We start from the raw sequence: 27,163 nt of genomic DNA on the forward strand, positions 1-27,163 counted from the left end.
CGCATCTATTGTTCTTCTAGATACCCATCTTAATCATTGGTACCAAAAGTGCTTAGAATATCAAGCTTTCACGTCAGAATATAAAGAAATTTTAGCTCGCTCTCTAGTGAGATACATGTATCTATGCTCCTCATGAGTTACTACAAGCAAACCTAAACAGGTACATTTTTCCTGTTTTCATGTCATACTAAAAATTTTCAGCTCGCGCTTCGCGCTCGCATTGTTGGTGAGATTGAGATATGTGTCTCTTTCTCATGATTCGTATATATATATATATATATATATATATATAAAATATAGGCCTATGTGTGGGGGTGTAGGGGTGTGTGGGTGAGTTTGTTCGTTTTATATGATCGAGCGTCTTTGGAACGTTGATTCATGATTTTGCCCCCCCCCCCCAATCTGAAAAATGGATCGATGTCCCTGTGTATACATCATGCTCAATCAACAGATCACTATGTACATGTTCCAGATAATTTGTGTCATTTTTCTTTCGTATGAGTTTAGAATAGGCTTACTTGTAACAAAAATTGAATTAAAAAAAAATTATAATTAAATACAGTACATTACAACAATGAAGGAATTTCCAAGAACACTATGCATATCAATCACTCCCAAATGTCCTAACTTGTGATTTTAGTGGGGGTAATGCTGAAAGATCCCCATCCACAAGAACTTTTGTGTCATCATCCCCCCCAACCAAGAATACTGATCGACACCCATGGTCGTGTAATTTTGTCAAATTTTTGCTTCCCCTTTACAACAATGCTTCGAGAGTGACAGCACGTACAGACGGATCGATACCGCATTGTTCTCTGCTCTCGTGCTTATATGTAGATCACGCTCCTCATGGATGGTCTATTTAGCCTCGAGCTGGTATAGAGACTATTTGTAGAGTGTACACATACATGTCTCTGGGAAGCAGGGGTGCTGCGTGTGTTATCGTCCATAGGCAGCACCCCCAGGATTTTGAAAAGTGTGACAAAATGGAGAATGTAACAAAAATGGCCTCTATTTTGCATAAAAAACCTTTTCCCCTTCTTTTGCTTTGTCAAATTTATGGGGACGAAAATTACCCTTTTTTGTATTGAAACTTTTTATTTGTTATTCATTTTTTTTATTGTTATTGTAATTTTTATTTTATTTTATTTATTTATTTATCGATTTATTTATTTATTTATGTATTTATTTATTCATTTATTTATTATTATTATTATTATTATTATTATTATTATTATTTATTTATTTATTTTATTTATTTTATTATTATTATTATTATTTTTTTTTTTTTGGGGGGGGGGCTTGTCAAATTATTCCGGGGCCTGTACACATATGACGATATCTAATCCATTTGGAGTGAAATCACAGCTTGTCAAATGCCTTTTTTTTAGAATGAATAAAAACAGAATATTGTTTTCTTGACAGTGACGATGATGATGATGAAACAGTGTGCAACGAAAGTCAGAAACTATTTAAAGAGTTTGGACTTCTGGTTATAGCAAAACTAAATCTAAAAATCGAATTTCTTACTCTCTTCTCATAAATCATATATCTTATTATTATTATTATTATTATTATTATTCATTGGAATCATCATTCAAATAACGATTTTTTTAATCCTGTGAAAAGGCGATACCAGTATTCGATTTATTTTCTTCACCCTATTTTAAAGAGTGAAGCGAGTAAACATGACTCGAACAGTGAATCTGTAGTCATGCCCCCAACTCAATCATGGTCTTTTTGTACTTTTCATTCTTTATCTTCCTTTTACATAAAAAAACATTCAAGCTATTACTATTCGTCACAATGAGAAAAGGTATTTTTTCTGCAATTCTGCAATTAGATCATACATGTAGCATCCTAAATAAAAAGTGCTTTGATTTGCTCTTTATTTATTTATTTTTCATTTATTTTTTCATTTACTGATTGATTGATTGAATAATTGATTTATTTATTTATAATTATTATCATTATTGATTATTTCATTTATTCATTTTATTTTACTTTTTTTTTTTTTTTTTTTTTTTTTTTTTTTTTTTTTGGGGGGGGGGGCTCACACATGAATAAGAGAGTACAAATCTACATGATTTGCGGGGGCACGTCTAACAACGTTATTTAAAAAAAAAACAATTTTGAGGGGGTGTTATCATTCTAATATTCTATTTCCTCCGTTTCCACTACGAGAAAACTTTTAGTGCATTGTTGGTTGTCTCATTTGAATAAAAAACATTTCCGTCGACTATTTAAGGCATACATTTTCACCTAAAACATGCAAAAGGGAAATACAGAAAACAAATATTTTAAAACCTAACCTATGTTCAATTCATTCTCTAAAACGACAAACATTACAAATGCAAATGGGGAACTAGTTATCTATTTGTAATTCTTTAGAAGTAAATATCCATGCAATAGCATAATCGCACTTTAATATGGTTTAGCATAGTACATTTTGGTCTCTTCTCCCTTTCTCCTATGACACAATTTTCACTTTCTATTATTTCTCTAAATCTCATGCATCTTCTTCCATCCCTACATGTATCATCACCAAGGAAGAATTTGATGTAAATTTGTAATATTTAATTTAGTAATGATCTATTACGTGGCAGTTGCGGGCCACTTTTTATGATTTTATGATGGTTATATCAGGCCCAAGAACAACCTTACGAAAAAAAAAAAATCTGAACGAATTGCCATGATCAACTAACACAGCCTACACACCAGGGCCGTAGCCAGAAGCATTTTGTTGGGGGGGGGGTGTACCAGCTAAATTTGCCAACTAAATTTGGCGTGACAGCGCCAACGTGAGCACAGGGGGAGTCTGATGGGGGATGTGCTCCCCCCCCCCCTCCAATAATCACATGCTAAAAGATTTTGAATTTTTAGAATTGAATTAGTGGCATTTGGTGAATACTTTAAGGTAAATTATACAAAGATATACAAAGATATTTGCACTGCAAAAATATACATTTTGGATCAAAATAGAAAGGCTAGTGTGCCGTAGTTGCTAACTTGCAGTATGATGCCCTATATGCATTAATAATATTAAAATCAAAGATTTGTTAATTTTTAATTGACCTTCTGTGCAAGATGTCTCAACTAAAATTTCAAGAGTGCTACTGCTAACAGTGGCGTACCGTGGGGCCGTGGGTCACGGCATTGGGGGCGGCACCAGCAAAAAATTTGATTCATTAAGTGGGCGCGCGAAGCGCGCTCAATTGCCAGGTATACTGACCTAATAGAGACATTTTAAGGACTGTGCCATTAAACGGATATGTATCTTAGTGATCAAATAATGCGAGCGCGAAGCGCGAGCTGAAAATGTTTGATATTCAGTCCTAAAAAGGGACATTATAAGCAAAGTTTTGTAATCACGATATGTACCTGTCTCACAAAACAAACAATGCGAGCGCGAAGCGCGAGCTGAAGTTTTTGGTATAACTTAAACCTAACAAGGGACATTTTAAGGACTATCTTTTGCAATTTATGAAGTGCGTACGTATCTCATCATAGTCATCTAATGCCAAGCGCTTGCTGATTTTGTTAGAATTACACTGGTACATGAAGCACTTTTTGTGGTCATTGTAATCATGAACATGATACGTATTTCACTAATGAAATATTACGGGCGAGAAGCGCGAACTGACAATTTTTGAAATTCGGACCTAAAGAGGGGCATTCTATGGCTTGTTTGTAGGAATTTACTATTTCACTAATTAAGTGATGCGAGCGCGAAGCGCGAGCTGAAAATTTGTTATAATTAGATCAGAAAAAGGGACATTTTAAGGACTGTCTTTAGGAATTCGTCCACTGCAAAAACGCCAGTGTTGATTTAACACCACTACCAGCCCGGTATCTATATCGGTCCACACCAATGCGAAGGTAAGCACAGACTGGAAATGTTTTATTAAGGCCTTAAAAGGGGGCAATCACTTTAAGTATATAGTCATGAAACAGGCATATGTCACTACATAAAACAACAATAACTTGAAGTGCGAGGAGATAATTTGGTGCATAATCTTTATGGACTTAAAATACAACAGGACTATATATCTCATTAGTCAGACAATGCGAGCACCAGGAATGATGCAACCCCAACCTGCCCCCACTCCCACCCATCCCCACCCCAAGCACATTCTGACACCATAAATTAAACAAAATTCTTCGGCGACAGAATTTAGTAAAAATAACTTAGAACATTTTTGTGTTTTTTGCCAACTGCAAACTTGTAGACAAGTCTACAAGTTGTAGACTTGTCTTCATGAATTTGCCAACTGCAGAGTTACCAGTTTTTTAAGTCTTGTGTTCTGTTCTTTTAAGATCTGAAACGGGGCAGTACTTGTACATCACTTTGCTGACTGGTAGAGCGTATAGTGTTCTGCCACTTTAATAGGCCCACTTTATTATTTGCCAACTATACTTTGGCTTTGATTATTCAACTTATACCTTGGAAATTCACCCCACTCCATATGTATGTACCTAGTCTTGCCTCTAATTTTACAAAACTAATGTGTTTGTTAAATCGTCAATAATTGTGGTATAATTTGCAAACTCACAAGCTTGTTTATATTGGGGGAGGACCGGGGGCTTATTTTGTGTGTCATTATAGCTCCATCTGTTTTGTCCTTTGTATTTTGCTGACTAGTAGGGCTCTAAGCCTGGCTACATGGACTTGGATTTGCCAACTGGTTGTCAAAGTCGTAACCTTCTTCGAAGTTAGTACCCCTATTTTTCTTTCCTTTTTTTTTTTCTTTCTTTCTTTCTCTCTTTCTCTCTCTCCCTCCTCTCTCTCTCTTTCTTTCTTTTTCTTTCTCTCCCCCTCTCTCCTTCTTTCTTTTTTATTTTTCTTTCCCTCTTTCTTTTTCTCCCCTATCCTCCATTTTGCCAACTGGTACATGATTTTGCCGACTGCCATGAATGTTGGGGGGGGTGTCACACCCCCCCATACCCCCCCTCTAGCTACGGCCCTGCATGTAGGTCACTATACAAGGCTGTATTATTTCTATGTTTGAATGTCTGATTGGACACGAGATTTCATAAAAGAATAGAATCGTCATACAGTATATCTGCACATTCCAAACAGACGAGAGCTAAATGTGCAGTGCGAGACTTTTGATCCGAATTGGAGTCATCACTGAACGCAGTAGTGCTGCACTACAAGGAAATCATGGGAAGAATGAACGGGGAAAACCATTCAACATTCAACCCAACTATAGGTGACAACGCGAACGTAAATATTCCCACCAAGACTATAGTATGAGTTAAAAAAAAAAAAAATCTGGTTAACCCACACCCATTCAAATATGAAAAAAAAGGCTGTAGGATCCCTCGCTTTTTCTCGCCCATGGTTTCTAATCAACACATATTGTTAACGTTTAGAAGAAGAAAAAAAAAAAAACTGTAATAAGAAAATAAAGTGGAGAAACAAATTGTATAAATAAGTTCAGCGACGTTTAAATAAATCACGTGCCCGTCCATTGTTTATTTCGTCTTAATACAAAACACAATTGACAGGACTATATTACATTCATCTGTTCTCATCGGAAACATTACCATCAGGTTTGTAATTATAATCCTGTATCCAACATCTGAGCTGGTAATTTGCTGTACAGTATTGCTTTGGATCTTCTGAATATCGAAAAGGGATAGGTTTATTATTTGTATGTTGTTCGTTCTCTATGCGCGTATTGACCTTTCATGCAGAGACGACGCAAAATATACTTTTGTATTTTCACTGAGGAGCATTTCATCAACATTTTCATCCGAGAACTTGTCAGATCTGACAAGTCTCCTTGATTCTGATTTGCTGAGAAGCACTGTTACTATGGTAAATGTCGTATAAAACAGGGCTTCTCAGATAAAAGACAAACGTCCATTCATGAAACTCACTCTTATTTATAAGCATTTGAGGATGCTTATAAAGAGATGCGCTCCGTCATAATGAAGACCACGCTGGATCCGGGTGCTGGATATGCGTTCCAAGGGTGCGATAATTAGTCAAAATAGTAGAGCAGTGCCTTGCGCCTGATGTAAACATGACAACAATGCAACCATCCTTTTAAAAAGAAGAAATATCTTCATCTTTATGAGTTTTGCTCTATATTCATGATTCAGATGATAATAAAAATGAATGACTGACTCTTCCTTCGGGGAGCAGCAAATATATTGCCCTCAAAACAACCATATTGCCCTCCTCTAAGAACTAAGGCAATCATTGCCCTGTTGCGGGCAGTTTATTTGATTTTCCCTTCAAGCATTAAATCATATAATTATTCCTTAATTATTTTCTTTTCTCGTTTGCCACCCGCCCATCCCTTTTTCGGGGGGGGGGGGAGGATAATGCATGAATGAATTTCGATCGATGGATGATTGAAACCAAATGTCAATGTAATGTAATGCATCATATTAGATAAACACAAATACATGAAGTTAAAACTGTGACCCTATACGTTTTTTTGGAAATTTGTATACACACTGTACCTGTTTTACCCATAACAACAGGGAATTGCTATTCATGATGATATCAACAGCATTGAGCACATGCGCACATCCTTATGTAAATGGAAAATGAGTACTCAATATTCTGCCATTGCAGATGACTAAACCCTCTACGCTACGACTACCTCTCTACGTTGGTGTTTGTACAATATCATAGAACCTGATTTCAGCCGTGCTTCTGCAGGAGAACGCAATTGGAGCATGAACCCCAGTTGAATGTTTCTAGTCTACCTGGAGCCAAAACCAAACAAATCTGGATCTAACAAAAGCTATATATATATGCCGCAATTATCAATTTGAACATGTATTAATCTCCCTACGATTTGCAATAGGTTTTAAATTGCCTCGTGATGCTCTGCTTTTTGTCTCAATCATGTATCGAGAGCGAGAAACTGCTTATTGAGGAGAAAGACTGCAGTTTTGCTGTTCTAAGAAACAATCAAAGACAGTTGACAGCAAATGGATAATGGATTAGCATCGATATTTTTAATCATTCAACCGCATTCCACAGTTTTGCAGTTCATTTCATATCAACTATGCTAAATTATTCTGCAGCCACCATGTTCTCACCAAACAAAGCATGCTTCATCTTTATCGTTTTCATGGTCATGAGTAGCATTTCAGAATGTGAGTAAGCCTATATCGTATTGTGTGATGTATTATCTACTTTTAGACAAGAAAATATAGGGAAATTTAATGATCGAGAGGCTTTTTGGGCGAAAACATTGAGAACTAGTATATTTCAATTTTAATGTGCTGAATCTGGGAAGACCTGTTCCCAGCCGACATCTCATGTTTCGACCACCTAATGTGCATAAACAAAATGGCTGCCAAAATGACAATGCAGAATCTCATTTCTACAACATTCTTTTTTGTAATATTCGCTTTCACAGACATGGATAATGTGAAATCTTGTATACATAATATGACCCCTTCAGAAAAATCGTTTGTATTTGACGTTAGTTGATTATGCAATTTATGTAAATTTACAATAGGGTAATTCCGTGTCATATCACCCCCATCCGCATAAATATGTATACATTTGCATAATTAATTAATTAATTGTAAATAAGAAGAGCAAAAAAAAATCATAAATGGTACACTTTATGTAAGCAGGACTTTGCATTATATACATGTTCCATGATAATAAAATCAAATATTAAAAAAAAAATAGAAATAAGATCATAAATGTTCAATTTGCTAGCAATTTGTTTATGCAAATTGGCTGGTAAAACGTGAGAAATCAGCTTAGGAACTGGTGTTATCGGATTTAGCATATTGGGATTATGTGAAATAGTTTGGTTCGAAACTTTTACCCCAAAATGCCTTTAAAAGTTTATATGAACTCTTTTTTTTTCAAAAATGGTTGTAGTCTATATGACATAGTGTAGATTAATGATATTTTAAATGGTGTAATATATAATAGACTAGATTCCTAGGACGGTAATGAGAAGGGGTCTATGACCGCATTCTCAATATCGTCCTAAAACTAGAGAAATGGAAATATGTTTCGTAGAAATTGGTTTTTTAGTGTAATGAAAACGTTCGAAGCGGTCTTGGGAGCAATCTTCTTAACTGTTTCGGAAAACAACCTTATGATGTAGTTTCCAAGATCGCTTTACGTGGGGTGGTTACGACAAACACTTTCGCTTGATCTGGTGGGAATGCTGGCAAAGCGATCTTTTAAACTAATTTTTGAACCGATTTCCAGTAAATTAGTTATATGAGAACGGACTCAGGTTACTGTTTACTTCACCCCAACAAAAAGCTAATTTGAAAAGAAGAAAGCATGAACATCCAACGAGAATAACACTGAAAACTTCATCAAAATGGGGTGTAAAAAATATTGCATTAATTTGCACTTAATATTTATTGACCAATTATATGCACATCCTTGTCAGTATGAAAATGAGGAGACTTATGTACTCTTTGATTCTTTTGCATTTCAGTATATGAAACATTTCAATTTTGTCGTCATTTTCATGTGAAACAAAGTTCTATTCCTTCCTGTACATGTGGACTTGCCATTTTTAAAAAAGATTTTGTGGTTCAGTCAATTTGGTCATTGTTATCGAATGTATAAATAGTGAAATATTGTTTCATTCAAATACTTATACAATTCAAATTATCTCCTACTAAGTTTACGTTATTCGTTTATGATTGGCACAATACGTCATATGAAGAGTTTAGTTGCAAAAGGGGTTAGGTCCACTTTGGAGCATTTCGAGAAAAAAAAACATGTTTTTTATTCTCACTTATTACGATATTCTCATGAGAAACTACAATGTCATGATGTACTACCCTATCATGTGAACATAAAATTGGGTATAAAATAAATCTACCTGTCTTCAATTTTTTTCTATATATTTTTGAAAAAATTATCCTTGTGGACCTTACCCCTTTTAGAAGCAAACTGAAATGATTCCAATCTCTTTTGATTAAAAAAGGAATTTTTCTTTGCCAATTTCATTCACGTTTTCATTTGAATTTCAAAATTTCTTTGGTATCGTCAGAGTGAATAAAAATTGAGAGGTTTAGAGACAGAAAACAATAAATTTTATGAAAAATGGACCTAGCCCCTTTTTACAAATGAGTTCTTCAGAAGAGTTTAGTTGCAAAAGGGGTTAGGTCCACTCCAATAAAATCATTTTTTTTTTATTCTCCCATATTGCAATATTCTTATGCAAAACTGAATTTTCATGATACCCCACCATGAGAACATAAAATTGGGTAAACAAGAAATCTACCCGTTTTCATATTTTTTTAGATATCCTATTATCAAAAAAATCTGTTTGGACCTAACCGCTTTTGCAACTAAACTGAAATGGACCTAACCCCTTTTGAAAAAGGTGATGTTTCTTTGCCATTTTAGTTCACTTTTTTATAGGAATTTCAGCTTTTCTTTGTTATCATCTTATAGAGCTACCAAAAATCTATACATTGAGACATAAAAATCGAATTTGATGAAAAATGGACCTAACCCCTTTTGCAATTGAGCTCTTCATATGTATTTACTATGGATAAGTCAACAGTGTGAGGAATCTTTTAAAAAGTAAAAGTTCGATAGGTCAGCAAAGTTAACATAATTGCTACGTCATTAAAAACATGAGGAAAGATATGAAACCCGTAATGCTTATTCAGTTTATATATATATATATATATATAAATATATATATATATAGATATATGTATTTTTTTATAATTATTTATTTTTTTCACTTAATCCCATAATTTTAACAAAGAGTTATACAATGGGCATGGCAAGGTATACCGGTTTCAGAAGACCAGCCAACTGTGTACATATACATGTACAATATTTAATCATTTGAAATTACCAAGTAATGTGTATGCTGAAAAACAATAATGTCGGGCACGCAAACATGAAACGAAAAAAAAAAATATCAGACTGTATCCATTGTTGCATGTACAGCTGCACCACAAACTTGGCAACGATATCAACAATTGAGAGCTTAATTATAGATTACTGATCGGTTTGGGGAAAACCACGTAACATTTGACCCTAGCTGACAACGCGCTATGACGCACACGTTTTGCTGCTATGAATTGAATCCACCACTAGTACAGTGTGAGTAAGAAAAAAGTACAATAGCATAATCAGACAAAATGTATACAATCGAAAAACATCAAGCACAATTATGAAAAAAAAATGTTTATTTTTGACAAAGCATTGCTTCTAAGGTTCCCCAGATAGTTGCGAATTAATATTTACTTTTATTATTAATTTAGGCAACAATGTGCCAACATTAATAATGAAGTATATGTGCATCATGTAAAGTAAATTCCATCAAAATATCAATGTGCGTTATTTTCGACAGTCTTTCAGATTTTACGATAAAAAAATATACTTTCTCGCAAAAGTGCACTTTGCATCCACCAGTACGTTATTAGGTGATCTGTCAATCGACAGATCAACTTTTAATTTCGTACAAATTTTCTTTTTCATTTATTATTTATTTTTATTTTCTGTCCTTTTCTTGTTAGCACAAAATCGTCAAATCTACATGATCAATTATCTTAAAAATATCATCAGATATGGGGAATTATCATGTGATGTGTAAAAAACAAATTCAAGGTCAAAAGGTCATCATGACGTCATCTAGACGCCATTTTGTAAAATCACATTATCAATCATATCTTCATTATCAATTATCAAAAATTGAAAATATTTACATCACATTAACTTCAGATCAAGGGTCAACTGTTCATGTCATCAAAGGTCATGTAAAGGTCACGACGTGTGCGTACGCGCGCGTCAAAATTTTAAAATGCTCAAAATCACTTTCTGACCAAAGTAGAGTATGAATCAGGTCATTTTAAGCATTTCAAAAAATTGCGCGCGCGCACGGTTACGCGCAAGTTCTCGCGCGTAACGGCACTTTACAACATAGGATCACCATTTTTTAAAAATATCAATGCATTGATAATATGATTCTGAATAATTTGATACTTTGATCAACCTTCTACGACAAGTAACAACGGAATTAGCCTCCATCAAAGTTTACAGCACGCACGTGCGCGCGCACTAGCCATAGACAACATATGTGCAAAAACAAGCTTATACAAAACTCATTATAGCCCTTCAGGTAGTCCGTTGACCCCCAATTTTTTATATTCGAATAGAGTATAGATGGGAGATATGATTTCATGCCACATTTAATCCTCAATTTCATCATGACGTCATCAAAATGGCGTCGGAACTCAAAATGTCCACTTTGCTACTTATGACGTCATCATAGTTATGCAAATTTGACTCTAACTCCGTAAGTATTAGCCAATTTTCGTTGTTTTCAATATGTTGTAGCAGAGGACATACTCTTTCTTATTAGATGCTATATTTACTTTTAAAGGAATGGATCATTCTGAAAAATGAAAGTTATAGAGGCATGTCATTTTCGCTCATTTTGTGTGCAATCTCTATGGGAAATGACTTTTCTCAAAACTGTATATTACATTCCTCTATTTCGCGAGCCATATCTCCATTTCTTTTTGTCGGTTTTCTCTGAGCTTGGAGTATGTTGTAGCTGAGATTGTAAGCTATCATAATCTGGTCTCCATTATCCGATCAAATACCGGAATTATGTCCTTTTTTACTTGCAAAATTGGATCTGAGATCCTCTTGTTTTGCTTATGTGTAAAGTCTATGGGAAGTGTGTAGCTCAATGGGTAAGCCATGAGACTTGTGTCCATAGGGTCCAGGGTTCGAGCCAAGGGGGCAAGGGTGAACGTGATATTTTTTTTTTCTTTTCAATATTTCACAAATGGTCCTTTATGACCATTACAATATATATAAAATAAAACATTGGACAATAACAGATTAAAATCCCTTTAAATGTACAATGTTCCTGTACAATATGTGTATGGCCTACACTTTTTCACACAACTTTTTCATTTCCCTCTTTTTCAAGAGTATTCAACACGCTCTTTTCGTAAGAGAAGTTCAGTTTTCATCATGATGATCATATTGATCTCAATAAACATGCTGATTGTCTTCCTGATCATGAAATCAGAGACAGATCACCTAATTCGTCCTCATGACGAATCAAAATTCTAGTTCCTCTGTATTTCTGCAAGACTTTAAGCTGGGATGTAAAGAATTGCCAATTTGTGCTATCCGAAGTATAAAAACTCCCTTTAGTATGTACGTATACATGTAATTATGTACATAATACGGTATTTTCAATTTTTCTTTCAAAATACGCACCTGGTAAAATGCACATTGTCTCCTTTCGGATGACACAAAATGAAAAATCTTCGATCTTACTAGAAAATTCTTTTAATATTTGTGGCATTAGGAAATTTACTATACATTTGATGGATAAACGAATTGAAATCGAAGAATTTAAGTTGCGTAAAAAACTTGAAACTATTGATACTTTTCACAAACTTTTATTTTGAGGAAATCGCGTTTTTATGTTTCACTGTGCCATATGTGTGTGTGTGTAATATTTAAATTTGAAATGCATATTTATACGACTTGTAATTTGAAACTCTAAATAAAATAATTATATATATATATATATATATAAATATATATATAAATATATATATATATATATGTATATATAGTTCTCTTCATCCATTTTTTTACAATATTTAAACAAAAGAGTTGCCAAAGCTGTTGTACATGTTAACATGTATAACTTTACACATATGTATATATATATATATATAAGTGTGTGTGTATGTATATACACAATTTATAACTTGTTTATACCAATCTACAAGAGCTATACAAATTAACACTCAAGGATGGTCACAGTGATTTCAATTTTACTGATGTAGAAATTTGTAAATTATTTGGATGTATCAGAAGAACAACTCTTTCAAGAAAACAAAGGGAATTTTAGTTTATGCTTTTACATGGAGCAATATAAACAAAAGCACATTTGATGACATTTGGTTTCGTGGGAGATAAGTATTGCTAGTTTTGTTGTACAAAAAATGAATCGTACTTTCCTAAAAGTTAAACCTCTGTGGCAATTTTGTATTGATCATTTTTTGTTTAGCTGAATTAAGAACTTTGAACTGGAGGGAAATATTCTTAGGATTACCTGGAAATTCTTGTAGAATTAAATGTGTCAATTCTGCTATTCTTTTTATTAAATATGCAATTTTTAATTCCAGAGCTGAAGGTCGGGTATCTTCATTCATTAAAATACACAGGCATTTAAAGTTTACATTTACAAAAATGGGATGAACTTAAAGTGAAAAGAGATTTCAATGTGAACGGGTGGGATGTGTCCAGTGTGGTGCGAGTGTGAATGTTGATTATTTTCTTTTCTCTTTGTTTTCTTTTTACTAGTTCTTTTCAATTTCCCCTTCTCTTGTATCAATATGATTTGCAGGTTCTTTTCTTTATGTATCCTATTTCGCCAAAATGTTAAACGTTCATATGCAGATTTGTATATATTATGTTTGTTTACGTATGCATGGTATGTGCATGTGTGTATGGGTGTTAAGGTGGGTGTGTGTATGTGTGTCTAATTATGTATAGTTATGTTGATGTAAAATTAGATGCAATGATAATACATGTAGGTTGATTTCTGTTTTCCTGCAAATCATTTAGTCTTTTAATATTAATTATTATCAAAATACATAGAGGGTTGGGGGCTCAGTTAAGTAAGTTTTTTTTTTCTAGATATAAAAGTATAATTTTAAGGAACTTGATTCCGTCCTTATTTGCTTTAGTTTTTGGTAAATACATATGTATTTTTTTGAATATCCTTGTTGATAAAAAATGAAGATTTGTATTTTTTTATTTATCTGGAGTTTATATAATTATTTTTAATGAAATACTTAATAAAAACATGTTGAAAAAAAATGTATGTATCTACATATATATATATATATATATATATATATATATATATACATATATACATATATATATATATATATATATACATATACATATAGATATATATCTATATATATATATATATATATATATATATATATATATATATATATATACATATGTGTATATCTAAATATATATATATATATATATATATATATATATATATATATATATATATATATATATATATATATGTATATGTGCATATGTGTATGTCTGAATATATCATATACGACTTTGTTGTTGATATGTTGTTATATCAGTTATTATACTTATACATGTGTATGCCTATATGTCCATATGTTGCTCCCTTTATACTATTGATATGTTTCGTTCGTTTTTGTTAACCATGAAGAAGGCCTAAGGCCGAAAGCTCGGATTAAATTGACGTCCAATCGTCATTTTTTCGCCTAAGTATTTGGTGCAAGACACAGTAGTCATGTTAAGGGGTAGATGCCTGGTTACGTTTATATACACATATATATATATGTGTATATATATATATATATATGTATATAAATGTATAAATGTAAAGGGTAGATAGCTCTGGGGAACCTTGATTTAAGCTACGCCTACCATTGTTCTCTTCATCCATTTCTTTCACACAATATTTAAATAAAAGAGTTGCCAAAGCTGTAGTACATGTATAACTTTACACATTTATATATATATATATATATATATATATATATATATATATATATATATATATATATATATATATTTATATATATTTATGTGTGTGTGTGTGTGTGTGTGGGTGTATGCATATGTGTGTGTGGGGTGTGTGTGTGTGTGTGTGTGATATTGGGGACAAGGGAGGTTGTTTGGGAGTGTGTTTCCTTGTGCGTGGGGATTGTGTTTGTTGATGTGTATATATAATTGCCCTTTTGTCCTCATTTACATGCAGCATTCTGGCTTAACATAGAGAAGAATGTAACAGCGGTGCGAGGCGGAAATATCTCCCTCCCCTGTGATTTCTCTGTTCCTGCACATGCAGTCTACTGGTACAAACACGACTTCACTGGAGCACCAGCTGACGGAGCATCACTCGTAGCCCGAGACTATCAAGGTATAACAGATCCTGTACCGGGCTTTGAGAGGTTCAGCATCACCAGGGATTACAGTTTGATCATCAAAAACATCATTGTTCACGACGAGACAACCTACTCATGCTTAGTTGTTGAGCTTGATACCTTGGATGTTGGTGAGGAAAGAGGCTATACGGACTTGAGAGTTATAGGTAAGGGACAGTAGCGGACCGTGAACCGGATGAGACAAAGCATTGGGGGGGGGGGCACTGCATTGTTTGTGAACAATGCCGTGCCCCCATGCTTTGTCTTCTCGGGGTCACGGTCCGCCACTGGTAAGGGATACATGTGTGTGTGTGTGTGTGTGTGTGTGTGGAGGGGATACTCATGCCTAAGAATGTCTATCCTAGAGCCTTCAAAACAGTATAAAATGTAGCTTAAACTAAATTGGACACTTATTAGGCTACATGAGTGCCATTGATATAAAGAAAAATATAAACAAAATCATTGTTAGAGCCCATAAAAGATTGACAATCAACAGGTCTTCGTGGTCTCAGGGCTTCCAGCAAAACAACAATGCGGGAATCTAGAAACAGGATTTAAACAAGATGATAAACTATAAAAGACTGCCCCCAGGATGACCATCTTTGCAGGAAGCATTGATCGATAACTCTCTTACAACTGCAACTAGACTTGCTTCATTTTATTGCGCCGTGTCACATCCTTTCCAGGACGCGTCAAAACGCAAAATGAAATTTAGCAGCCCCCCAAAAAAGCCCTTCACTTCAATATTCCCGTTTAACTTATATAATTAATTCAAAGTTTGTATGACCCATCACCACGTGGAGCGTCATTTACTACCATCAACCACTATCGTCAGTAACCTTTACACAAGCCACCTAAATATCTTTCAAGTTTAATTATACTGGCACTATAATGTCAGCTACTTTTTTTTTTGGGGGGGGGGTATCATGTCAATTATTACTATCTAATTTTCATGAAAACTGAGAAAAAATGAGAATAATATTAATTTTACTTCACCTTGATGTATTTTTTTACGCATCTCAATTTTCATAATGTCGTTAGCTTTAGCAGAGCCCCTTGAACCGATCATCGAGATCATCGAGCCCTGTACTTTCACAGCGCAAGGGGGATGTATCTACCATGTTAATAGGCCTACTACTGATGGGGACACGTCGGAGGATGTAATACTTGTTTCTAAGCTTTTCAATATTCGACCTCTACCAAAATTGATTTGGATTGGAAGCGATGGAAGATTACATGAACATGCAACTCACCAGACGCAGGAGAAAGACGGGCTGTTTAACATTTCATTACAACTTCAGGTTTCTATGTTTTATTTTCATTTCATTTATTGTTTCTACAATTTTTTTTAATACAAAATAACAAATAAGATAAATAAGATACACAGTACATAACAACATATTGAACAAAAAAAGTATGAACATGACTGTATTTTCTATGACAAAAATAATTCGAGAAAATTGCAGGGGGTGCTACTAAAACCATAGATTGACTGTAAGGCAAATCTGAATATAAAAAAGGCCCAAGTCCAACTTTTGGCGAAATTGAGTTAAATATGGAAAATTGTTCCTTAAAAAATGACCCATCTTTAGTATAAAGTTGATGATGAATCTGAGCTCATCTCAGAAATGCCTTGAAGAAAGGTGGAAAATCTGCTATGAGTGTAAGAAAAGCCCAAGTCTTAGACTTGGGCTTTTCTTACGTTCATATTAAAGCGCCCTCTTCCATTACTTCTACTACTTACTACAGAAGTCTGCCATGTATATGAATGTAAGAATGAACCAAGTCCATATGATTATAAAAACGACCAAAGTCCACCAGATAAAAGACCCTGCCCACAAGTATCTTAGATATTAGACAGCTTTCGATTGTCTGCGACTGCAACGTATTCCTAGTTCACCGGAAGTGGTGACACAGCTTGTTCAGTATCACGTTCGTACATTGATGAAAACAGTTTCGATTTAAGTCGACGTATACCCGTACCAGGCCACAGCATATACCAGCGTGATAGCGAGCGGGCCGTGGGCCGATGCTCGGCCGGAAAATCAGGCGACTGTGGGTGCGACATTTGCACTCTTGCGCAAAAAGCCAAAAAAAAACACAGTTGTTTGGAAATAGAACATCAGTTACCTATCGGATATGTAGTGTCTGAAAACAGGACACACTAAATGTAATGGAAGAGCAGGTAACAAGCAGTAATTTGCAGTTTACCAGCCCTGCTGAATCAACGAAACTCAAGTGTTGATGCGGCTTCGTTCATTTTTGCTAAGCTTGGATGACGTCATCATGTACAAACAAACGCTCGTTCGAGCACTATGACACCGAACGTCAAAACCCTCAAATACGAGTCACAGATTTGGGCAGTGAACGAGAAGGCTCGTCACAGATTACTTCGCGCATGCGCAGCGCTCCCAAAATTCCTTAATCTCGTACGTTCACATGGCACGTCACAGAAAACGAAAGCTCTCTATTATTGTTCATAAACGAATGTTCACTTGGATTTGTTTAATGATGTTCTCTGATGTCTTTTGGCAAAAAGTTCTTTAATTGCCCCAAATATATATATATATATATAAATATATTTCAATTTTCTCGAAATGATCTCCAATGGACTTGTGCCTTTTCATATTCATAAAATCAATTACTAATTATATTCAATAATACTATCTTAATGTAAGAGTGCGGGTGCGGAAAAGGAGATGCGGGATCAGGAGGGAAAGAGCGCTTGGTCCATACAATGTATCTGGATTATGATTCTTTTTTCTTTCTTTTTGAAGTAGAGATGTTGTAGTAGACAACAAAATCATGTATATATTTTCATTTATTTTCGTGAGTATTTGTTAAGAAGAATTGTTTTAAAGGGAAGAATATCTTTCTAAAGTTTAGACGTTGATTTTATGGGCAACCATTTTGGGTATATGCTTTCGGAAATGTATATACTATCTTTAAGAAACTTCGAAAAAATGCATCCCCCCCTTATGCATATTTATTACGCTAAGAATCGTGAGGAACTAACGGAATATAATACAACTTTTCCCATTTGATACATCTCAATGACATGAATGAGGATGTAATGGTATTTGAAAATCCGTTTTTATTACTTCTACTTTGATTGAAAAACTGTGCAAATAGCCTGTCGAATCATTTGCAAATTTATTTTCGACTAATATCAAGTGATCATGCAGATAGCAATCCTGTCATAGGCTTACGAATTTATTCAGAATTTTATTGAGTCATTTAGTACACAGGGACATTAAAACGCATATCAACATGAAGTGCATCGTGTACTGATAAATGTAAAGATTATTCTTGTTCTCCCTTTATGCGTATTCATAGAAAAAAAAGATAATTATCCTACAAAGGAATAATGTTAAATAAATATGCTAACATCTGTGACCAGATCAACCTACAACGTTAATAGTTCGACATCATAATTGTCAAAATAAAATATCTTGCGACTTCGTCAAGTAGATGGCACTTACGCTAGCGATAATAATTATATTTCATTGAAATGTTTTTAAGGAATGATTGTTACATTCTTATTGACAGGTATCCAAGTCGCATCTTGATCACAACTATACCTGTCAAGCTAAAGGGGAAGCCGTGAATGGAACCTCATCAGTAGATATTTCTTTTGAGGATTCTGCTACACATGGTAGGATTGTTCTTTTTCAATTCAATTCAATTCAATTTATTTTTCTCAGTATAAAAACAATACAAATAGTACAAACATGAAATAAATCAGACATGGACATAAATAAAGTAGTATACTGAAAGGGTAGCAGCCAAAAAGAAGTTAACCTTATGTACGGCCGACCCAAATAAAATTATACATTATTTGAACAATTAAAGTAGAAAAGGGGAAAGAATTACCTAACTAACCCAAACAAACAACCAGAATGATAATTACGTAAAAATGAATAAGTAGTGATGATTTTATATTTACAATTTCTCCTAAAATTTAGTTTTGAAATAATTTTGTTCTTACTTTAGGTATATGAAAATCATTATTTCCCCTGGTTGTATAATTATGTACATTACGATTTAAAACAAAATAATTACATATTGACTGAGGTAAAATATATTTATAACACTTGTACATAAAAATTGCAGTCTCATAATTGTAAAAGTCATAAAATTTCAAAATCCTCTGAGACTTAAACATTTGTTCATCTATTGGAATAAATAAATTTCGTACAGTCTTTATGTTCGACCTCTTCCAAAACCATTTTCCAATGTTCTTAAGACAACCACTTATCTTATAAAGTGGTGATCGGTTGTACATCCATTCGAAGGATATACGTTTACCTCAGTGAGGGAGATATCCAAAACGATTCAAGCTCTCCGATTGGATAAAACTATACAATCACTCACTTTTGGAGTAAGTCATGGTAAAATTATGTACAAATCATGTATTCACTTGATTTAATCAGTGAATGACAAGTAGCTAATGGTATGAACGGTTCGTCATAGTACGACACACATTTTCTTACCAAAAAACGGATCTATTAATTGTAAAATCGGAAGAGTACTTTTAAAACAACCACTTCCCTCGTCCACTGGTGAGTAATCGTACATCCAACCGAGGTCCCGAGTGGCTGTAGACTTGTAGGCCTAATTGTCCTTCAGTGAGCGAGGTCTCTAAAACGATTCTACCTCTTCTATAAGACTGTACCATCACTAACTTTCAGAGTGAGTGATGGTAGACTATGTACAGATCATTCAATCACTCAATTGGGTTTATGAATGACGGCCGGCTCATGCCATGTGTGGCCCGTCATAGTAACAACAACGCCAACTGTCATTGTGAATCGGGCCAAGAACGATTCAAAACACAACCACCATCTTTGTGCGCTTTAGACCCAAGCCATGCAAAGCCCTACAAGGCCTGGTCACACCGCCCGAGCGTTGTTGGAGCGGTCGTGGAGCGGAGAGAAAAAATCATCACCGCTCGCTACCGTTCACAACCGTTTAACCAAAGTTGGCCTTCGTTAAGGCAACGCCGAATATACTCGGCCACGGCTGATGGTCCCTCCTACCGCTCTGAAAGTTTTGAGCTGCTCAAAATATTGCAAGCGGTGAGCGGGCAATTTTCTACACCAGCAAAGTTGACTACCGCTCTAACACACGTACGTTCATCCCTCCAACTCAGTGTAAAAAGTGGGCGGAGCTTAATCGGATTTTCGGGCCTAGCAACCCTGTTAGCAACGCCTGTTAGCATCGTTTGGCTCAATCTCCATAATGTCTGCGATATTAAAATCCTACAAACTGATGGAATTATTCAAATTTAGTAAGGCTATGAATGTTTATCATTTACACTGACTATCGGTGTACAAACTCATACCGAATTTAAAGGCAATTGCCGGTTATATTACGAATTATCAGTCATTTTGATGAGTGATGCAAAGTGCCAAAATTTATGAAAATATAGCGTAAATTTTATATAGCATTTCAAAATCCTTATTTTCAATATCCCCATAATTTTTTGTTGTTTTAAAAAATATCTTATTACATTTACCAGAATTTTCCCGACCTGATAACGTTAATAGATTACTGTTTCTCGGCTTTATGAGGAAATGCCAGACCTTCAAAATCAGGTTAATTTTTGTTATATTTCTAACAGAAAATTGTTAGATTCGAACTACTATACCAACTTTACGCCCGAAGGAGGGTTATCATCTCGTATTGTTGTGTAAATGATACATAGCAATTCATTTTAGGAGTGTATTAATCCATGTTAGATAATCTTTTTCACGATGAGTTTTGTAATGAAGATAAAAAATCAAGTTCATTCTTGGCACGCGAGCCGCAGAATGATAAATTTTAGCGTGCGCAGACGGGGCTGATCCCTAGTGTGTCGGACGGGATTATCTAGTCCCATACTGGCCATGCTGGTTTCGGGTGGTATATTCTACGTACATTTTCCCCTTGCGATGACCACTGTCCAGTGTTATAGTGCTTAATGTTGATACTTAATCTGTGAAATGAATAGTTTACCGATATCTAAAAATGCTCTAATATACCTGACACATGATTGATCTCATTTTCGACTTTTATTATTTCTTTCGACGTGCATGAATTACAAAAAGTCAATCTTAGAATGTGTACATTGACTGTATATACTCTAGTTAAAAATGAAAGAATTGTCAAGGCTTGGGAAATATCGTGTTAAGTTTGCCCAATGTCATGAGTATCTCACTGTATGTTAAACAGATCACAGAATGACTGTAAACTTTGTAAATTCCACGGCTGCCTCCACGAACTGGGACATGAAGACGACATGGCGGCTCCTGATTTGTTAAAATAAAAATGATGGCAATATTTACAACAATTTTGAATCATACAACTGCGATAAACCAGGCTCTCGTGATTCGGCGGATAGTCCCTATAACCATTGCAAGAAAGCAAAACATAATTTCGTAATGACCTGGGCTGATTGGCACTTTGCGAGAAATGTCTCGTTTTTATACTTTCGGCCATGCAATCTAAAGCACTTTTTAAAAAATCTTTCTAACAGTAGTTTATTAATTTTAAGAATTAAAAAAATGTAGTTTCTGTGTTGAAAACGGAAGGAAGATTAGAGAAGCCTTTCGGCTCTCAATCCAGCTCCTCTTCCTCCTCCTTTTGTATATACCATCCCTTTATCTTTCTTATTTCTAATAGTAATTCCTGTTTTTATCGTGTAAATATTAAGTTTTTACCTTTTATCATAATGGGATCCTACTATAAGCTTTCCAGCTGTCCGAGATTACTGATTTTAATGCTACTGTATTTTATTTTGGTGACTGTATTCAATACAGTCAATAAATTGATTTTATTAGCCAATCTGGCTAAACAAATTCAATTCATCGATCAATCAGTCAATTTTCTGCTGGTCCCATTAGCCCCCTTTCTCTGCTACTGACTATAGGTGATAGAGGGAGGGGGGGGGGAATAATCATCATCTCACCGTGCTCACTGCCGCCCCAGACAAGTGTGTTTGATATATTTTAATTGCAAGGGCTTCTCCTCCTCCTTCTATATCTCCCTGTTCTCTCTTTCTTTGTTTTTGCCTTTATATATCTCAAAGATCAGCTCTCCCTATTTAAATTTCCACTGTCTTCTATTATTCATTCCCTCCTGTTATGGTCAAGCTTCCTCAAATAAAGCTTGCCCTAATAATATTTGCCCCTCTGTCATTCTACCGGCCTGCAATCTCCTTTTGGCCCCTTAATTCTTTTTTTTCTCTCGGCCTCGACCCCTCCCCAATCTATTTCATCCAACCCTTTTCACTCCCCCAACTCACCATGATTATAATTTATAATCACAAGAGCCTGGTAAAATAGGCATATTGAAGGTCTTACTTTCATTTTAACAAATAATTTGAGTGCCCCCCCCCCCCCCGGCGGTCATGCAGGTCGGCTTCATATGTTCCATAATGGTGTAGGCGGTCGTGGAATTTACAAAACATATAGTTGTTTTATATTTTCTGTTTAACATATACCGAGATGCTGATGACATTGGACAAACTTAACACGATATTTCCCAAACCTATATTTTAACTATACAGTCAATGTTCTTGACATCAAGTTGACTTATTGTAATTAAGGAAAGAAATAATAATCACCGAAAATGAAATAATTTATGTGTCAGGTATATTCCAAGCATTTTTAGACATCGGTAAAGTATGAATTTCATAGACTGAGTATCAAAATAAAACACTTAAACTGCACAGTGGTCATCGCGAGGGGAAAAGGTACGTAAAATATACCACCTGACTCCGGTATCGGACTGGATAATCTGAACGGACAGCCAGGGCGATCAGCCTCGTCTGCACACGCTAAAATTTAGCATTATGCGGCTCGCGTGCTAAGAATGAACTTGATTTGTCTGTTCATTACGTAACTCATCGTGAAAAATGTTATCCAACATTGATTGCTACACTCGTAATATTTAATGTTATGTACGATATACACAAAATTATGAGATGATAACCCTTCTTCGGGAGAACAATGGTATAGTAGTTCGAATCTAACTATTTTCTTTTAGAAATATAACAAAAAACAACCTGATTTTGAAGGCCTAAAACTTTCTTATGAATGATGGAGAAAATAAGCTACCAACGTTATCAGGTCGGGAAAATTCTATTTAATGTATTAAGATATTTTTTAAAACAACAAAAAATTATGGGGATATTGAAAATAAGGATTTTGAAATGCTATATAAAATTTACGCTATATTTTCATAAATTTTGGCATATTGTATCACTCATCAAAATGACTGGTAATTCGCTTTCTTACACACACTTGCTTATAATTTCGATATAGGTTGATACACCGATAGTCAATATAAATGATAAACATTCATAGTCTTACTAAATTTAAACGATTTCATTAGTTTTTAGGATTTTAATATCGCAGACAATTTGGAGAGTGAGCAAGAAGATGCTCGTAAGCGTCGCTAACAAGACTGTTAGGCGACCTACCGCGAGAGGGCTTTTATAATGGCGGGCTCCACTGAGTTGATACATAGCCTATAGGCGGTTCACGTACGTGAACAACGCTCAGTCAAAGTTTGGCACCGCTAGACGAAAGTTCGTGAACGCTTGGGTCCGCGAGGCCAACGCAGAAATCTTGAATGCTGGACAACCGCTGCTTCGCCAGCGTTGCTCGGCCGGCGATTAAATGGTTCTCAAACTTTGATGGAGCGGTTGTAAGCGCTTTCCGAACGGACACGGGATTGCAGGAACGGTGCATTCATCCATTCATTGTTAAACAATAGCAATGAAGGGATGTACTTTTGTATACCAGAGTAATTGGGGCGAGTACAATGAGTAGCTGCATAAATAGTACACTCTCTTTGTCATCATGATCATAGAGTAAAAGGGATGGTCCGGGCTGAAAATATTTATATCTAAATACATAGAGTAGAATTCACTGAGCAACATGCCGAAAATTTTATCAAAATCAGATAACAAATAATAAAGTTATTGAAGTTTAAAGTTTAGCAATATTTTGTCATAACAGCCGTCATGAATATTAATTAGGTGGGCTGATGATGTCACATCTCCACTTTCCGTTTTATCATCTTATTACATGAAATCAAATTTTTTTTCATTATTTCATATTTGTGTGAATAATATGTCTCCTTTATAATGAGATAAGTTGCAGCAATAAATATCTAATACACTAAAGCAATTGTCAATCCAAGTTTTCTAGTTCTTGGAGGAAAAATTTGAATAAACCTCATTTCATATAATCAAATACAAAAGAACAAGTGGAGATGTGACATCATCAGTCCACCTAATGAATATTCATGACGGCTGTTTTCACAAAATATTGCTAAATTTTAAAATTCAATAACTTTGTTAATTGTTATCCGATTTTGATGACATTTTGGCATTTTGCTTAGTGAATTCTATTCTTTTTATCAAGCTATACATACTTTCAGCCCAAACCATCCCTTTAAACCCCGTCGAGCCGACGCACAGTGGGCGGGGTATAACAAAAGTGCGCCAAAAGTCATTTTGGGCAATTTCATATTTCTAATTTGTGTCATGCCCAGCTTAAAGACAACACTTTGAAGAATGCTTCAGCAAAATATTTCATTCCGGAATTTGCATAAAGGTTGTTAATTTCCTACATCAAATCGTAAAATATGACATTTTGCGAAATGTCGCGTATATGACAACCGAGTTGAAAAGCAGGCCATTTCATAGGAGGTTTTTCATGTAGGAATCTGAAATGGCTCCTACATATTCCTAATATATTATTTTTTGTGTGAAAGGATTCAAAGTAGACAAAAGACACCTTTCACGGGGTTTATAGGATGATTATTCCTCGAAATAGGCTGAAAATTCATGTTTTTTGCATTTACATTAGAAACGTTTTGATTTCCGTAGATTTCCGTCTAAATTCTATAAGCATCATTTTTCCCGATGTCTAAGCTTTAAGTCGATACCAAAATTTAGCTGCCCCTTTTTGCCCTTTTTCATGTTACAGCCGATTTTACTTGACACAGCACTCCAAAAACTGTCATTTTTATACCGCTCAGTCATCGTAGCGAACCATATGGGTGTACATTGCCGTTCGCTTTTGCACGGCTAGGACAATTCCCCTTCCATTCCATGAAAATGACATTATTGAAAATGACACGCAAATAAGGGCTATTCCAACAACTCTTCCATAGATAAAACTTACTTGTAGAATAATTTCAGCCAAAAACACTCCTCATAGTGATACATTGGTGGTGTTATATACTTCGGGGGGGGGGGGGGCAGGTGCCCCCCCCCCATCGGCTGACCATCAAAAACAAAAAACGGGGAAAAAAAGAAAAAGAGGGAGAAAGGAATAGAAACGTAGTGGGAAAGAAGACATTATTGTTCATTATAATGTTATATTATATCATAATTATGTTATGTTATATTACACTTTTTCATGACTACTTAAAGTAGTAATAAGGTCTTAATATAAAACAGTTCCTGTCCGTGCTTACGTTCGCGAGAGTGGATTGGTGAAATATGTCTGCTCTCCATTAATTCCTAGAATCAGTCCTTAAAATGTCCCTTTTTCTGATCTGAATATCAAAAATTTTCAGCTCGCGCTTCGCGCTCGCATCATTTGGTTAGTGAACTACGTATGGTTTTCGTGAATTCCTACAAACAAGCCTTAAAATGCTCCTCTTCAGGTCTGAATTTCCTTAATTTTCAGCCCGCGCCTCGCACTCGCAAGATTTGATTAGTGAGATGGGTATGTTAATCACGATTACAAGTGCTTTATGTGCATGTTTAGATGTTATTCTAACAAAATCAGCAAGCGCTTATTGGCACTCACATCAGATGACTATGGTGAGATGTGTATACTCTTAATGGATTCCTAAGATATAGTCCTTAAAATCTTCCTGTTTGGGGGTTAATATTTACAAAAATTTCAGCTCGCGCTTCGCGCTCGCATTATTTAGCGAGACAGGTATCATGATTACAAAAGATTGATTATAATGTCCCTTTTTAGGTCTGAATATCAAAAATTTTAAGCTCGCGCTTCGCGCTTGAATTATTTGACCAGTGAGATACATATCCGTTAAATGGCACTGTCCTTAAAATGTCTCTATTAGGTCACTATACCTGGCAACTGGGCGCGCTTCGCGCGCTCACTAAGTTACTCATTTTTTTTGCTGGTGCCCCCCCAATGCCGTAACCCACGGTACGCCACTGCATAAGTCAACACAGCTTCAATTCAATTCAATTCAATTCAATTATTTATTCAACCATCAAAAGGATAAAAACAGTACAATATACAGTATTAACAAAGTATCAGAAAAAAAAACAAATAGATGGTTCGGAGACCCCGGAGAAGCAATGCTTATAAAAGGGGTCACCACGATACATTAATACATTACAAATGACAAAATTAAAGAGTAAAAATCCTAGATCAAAATTAAAAGAAACACTCCTGCAGCCAAAAAAAAAAAGAAAAAAAAAAGAAGAATGAGGTAAAAAAAAAGGGGGGGGGGTGAAGCACTAATGTAAGATGTGAGATCACATGCATTCGATCAATAAACGGAAAATAACATTTTCCTGCATAAAGATCTAAATCTTGATAAAGTAGAACTATTTTTTATATCATTTGGAATTTCATTCCATAGTTTGGGGAAGTAAGTCTTAAATGAATTAAAAGCAATTGATGTTCGAACGTGTGGAGGGCGTAGGCATTTGCTGTGACGGGTAAAGTAAGAATGGATTTGAGAATTTGAAACAAAAATGTCACTGAAGAGAGGTGGTAAGATTTTGGCATTAAGCTTGTACATAAAAACTAGTGAATTTAATGATATCATATCTTTTAAAGTTAATAAATTTGATTGTAAAAGCAAAGGCTTTGTATGACTACTAGAAGGAGCATTTGAGATAAGTCTTATTGCTTTCTTTTGTAAAATTGTCAATTTATCCAAGTGTGTTTTGAATGTATGACCCCATACAATGTTACAGTAATTTAAGTGAGGAAGTATGATACTGTTATAAAGAGTAATTAAAATTGAATGGGGAACAAAATGTCTAATTTTAGAAATAACTCCAATAGATCTTGAAACTTTGGTACAGATTGAATTGAGATGTGGTTTCCAAGAGAGGTGTTCATTAAAAATTACTCCTAAAAATTGAAAATGTTTTACTTGTTTTATATTATGTACACCAAGAAAAATATTTAGAGAATGAGGAGGGTCCCTCCTGCCTCGAGTT

The 27,163-nt window shown here is 34.9% G+C and overlaps 1 long non-coding RNA gene across 1 annotated transcript; it reads left to right on the forward strand.

Moving 5' to 3' along the window:
- The first annotated feature begins 14,786 nt into the window (after positions 1-14,786).
- LOC135154853 (uncharacterized) lies at positions 14,787-18,601 on the forward strand. Its single transcript, XR_010294274.1, has 3 exons — positions 14,787-15,119; positions 15,994-16,253; positions 18,502-18,601. It is a non-coding gene; the product is annotated as an uncharacterized LOC135154853 (long non-coding RNA).
- The last annotated feature ends 8,562 nt before the right edge of the window (positions 18,602-27,163 follow it).

Source organism: Lytechinus pictus, chromosome 8, assembly GCF_037042905.1.
Source record: "Lytechinus pictus isolate F3 Inbred chromosome 8, Lp3.0, whole genome shotgun sequence".
In the NCBI taxonomy this organism is placed as follows: domain Eukaryota; kingdom Metazoa; phylum Echinodermata; class Echinoidea; order Temnopleuroida; family Toxopneustidae; genus Lytechinus; species Lytechinus pictus.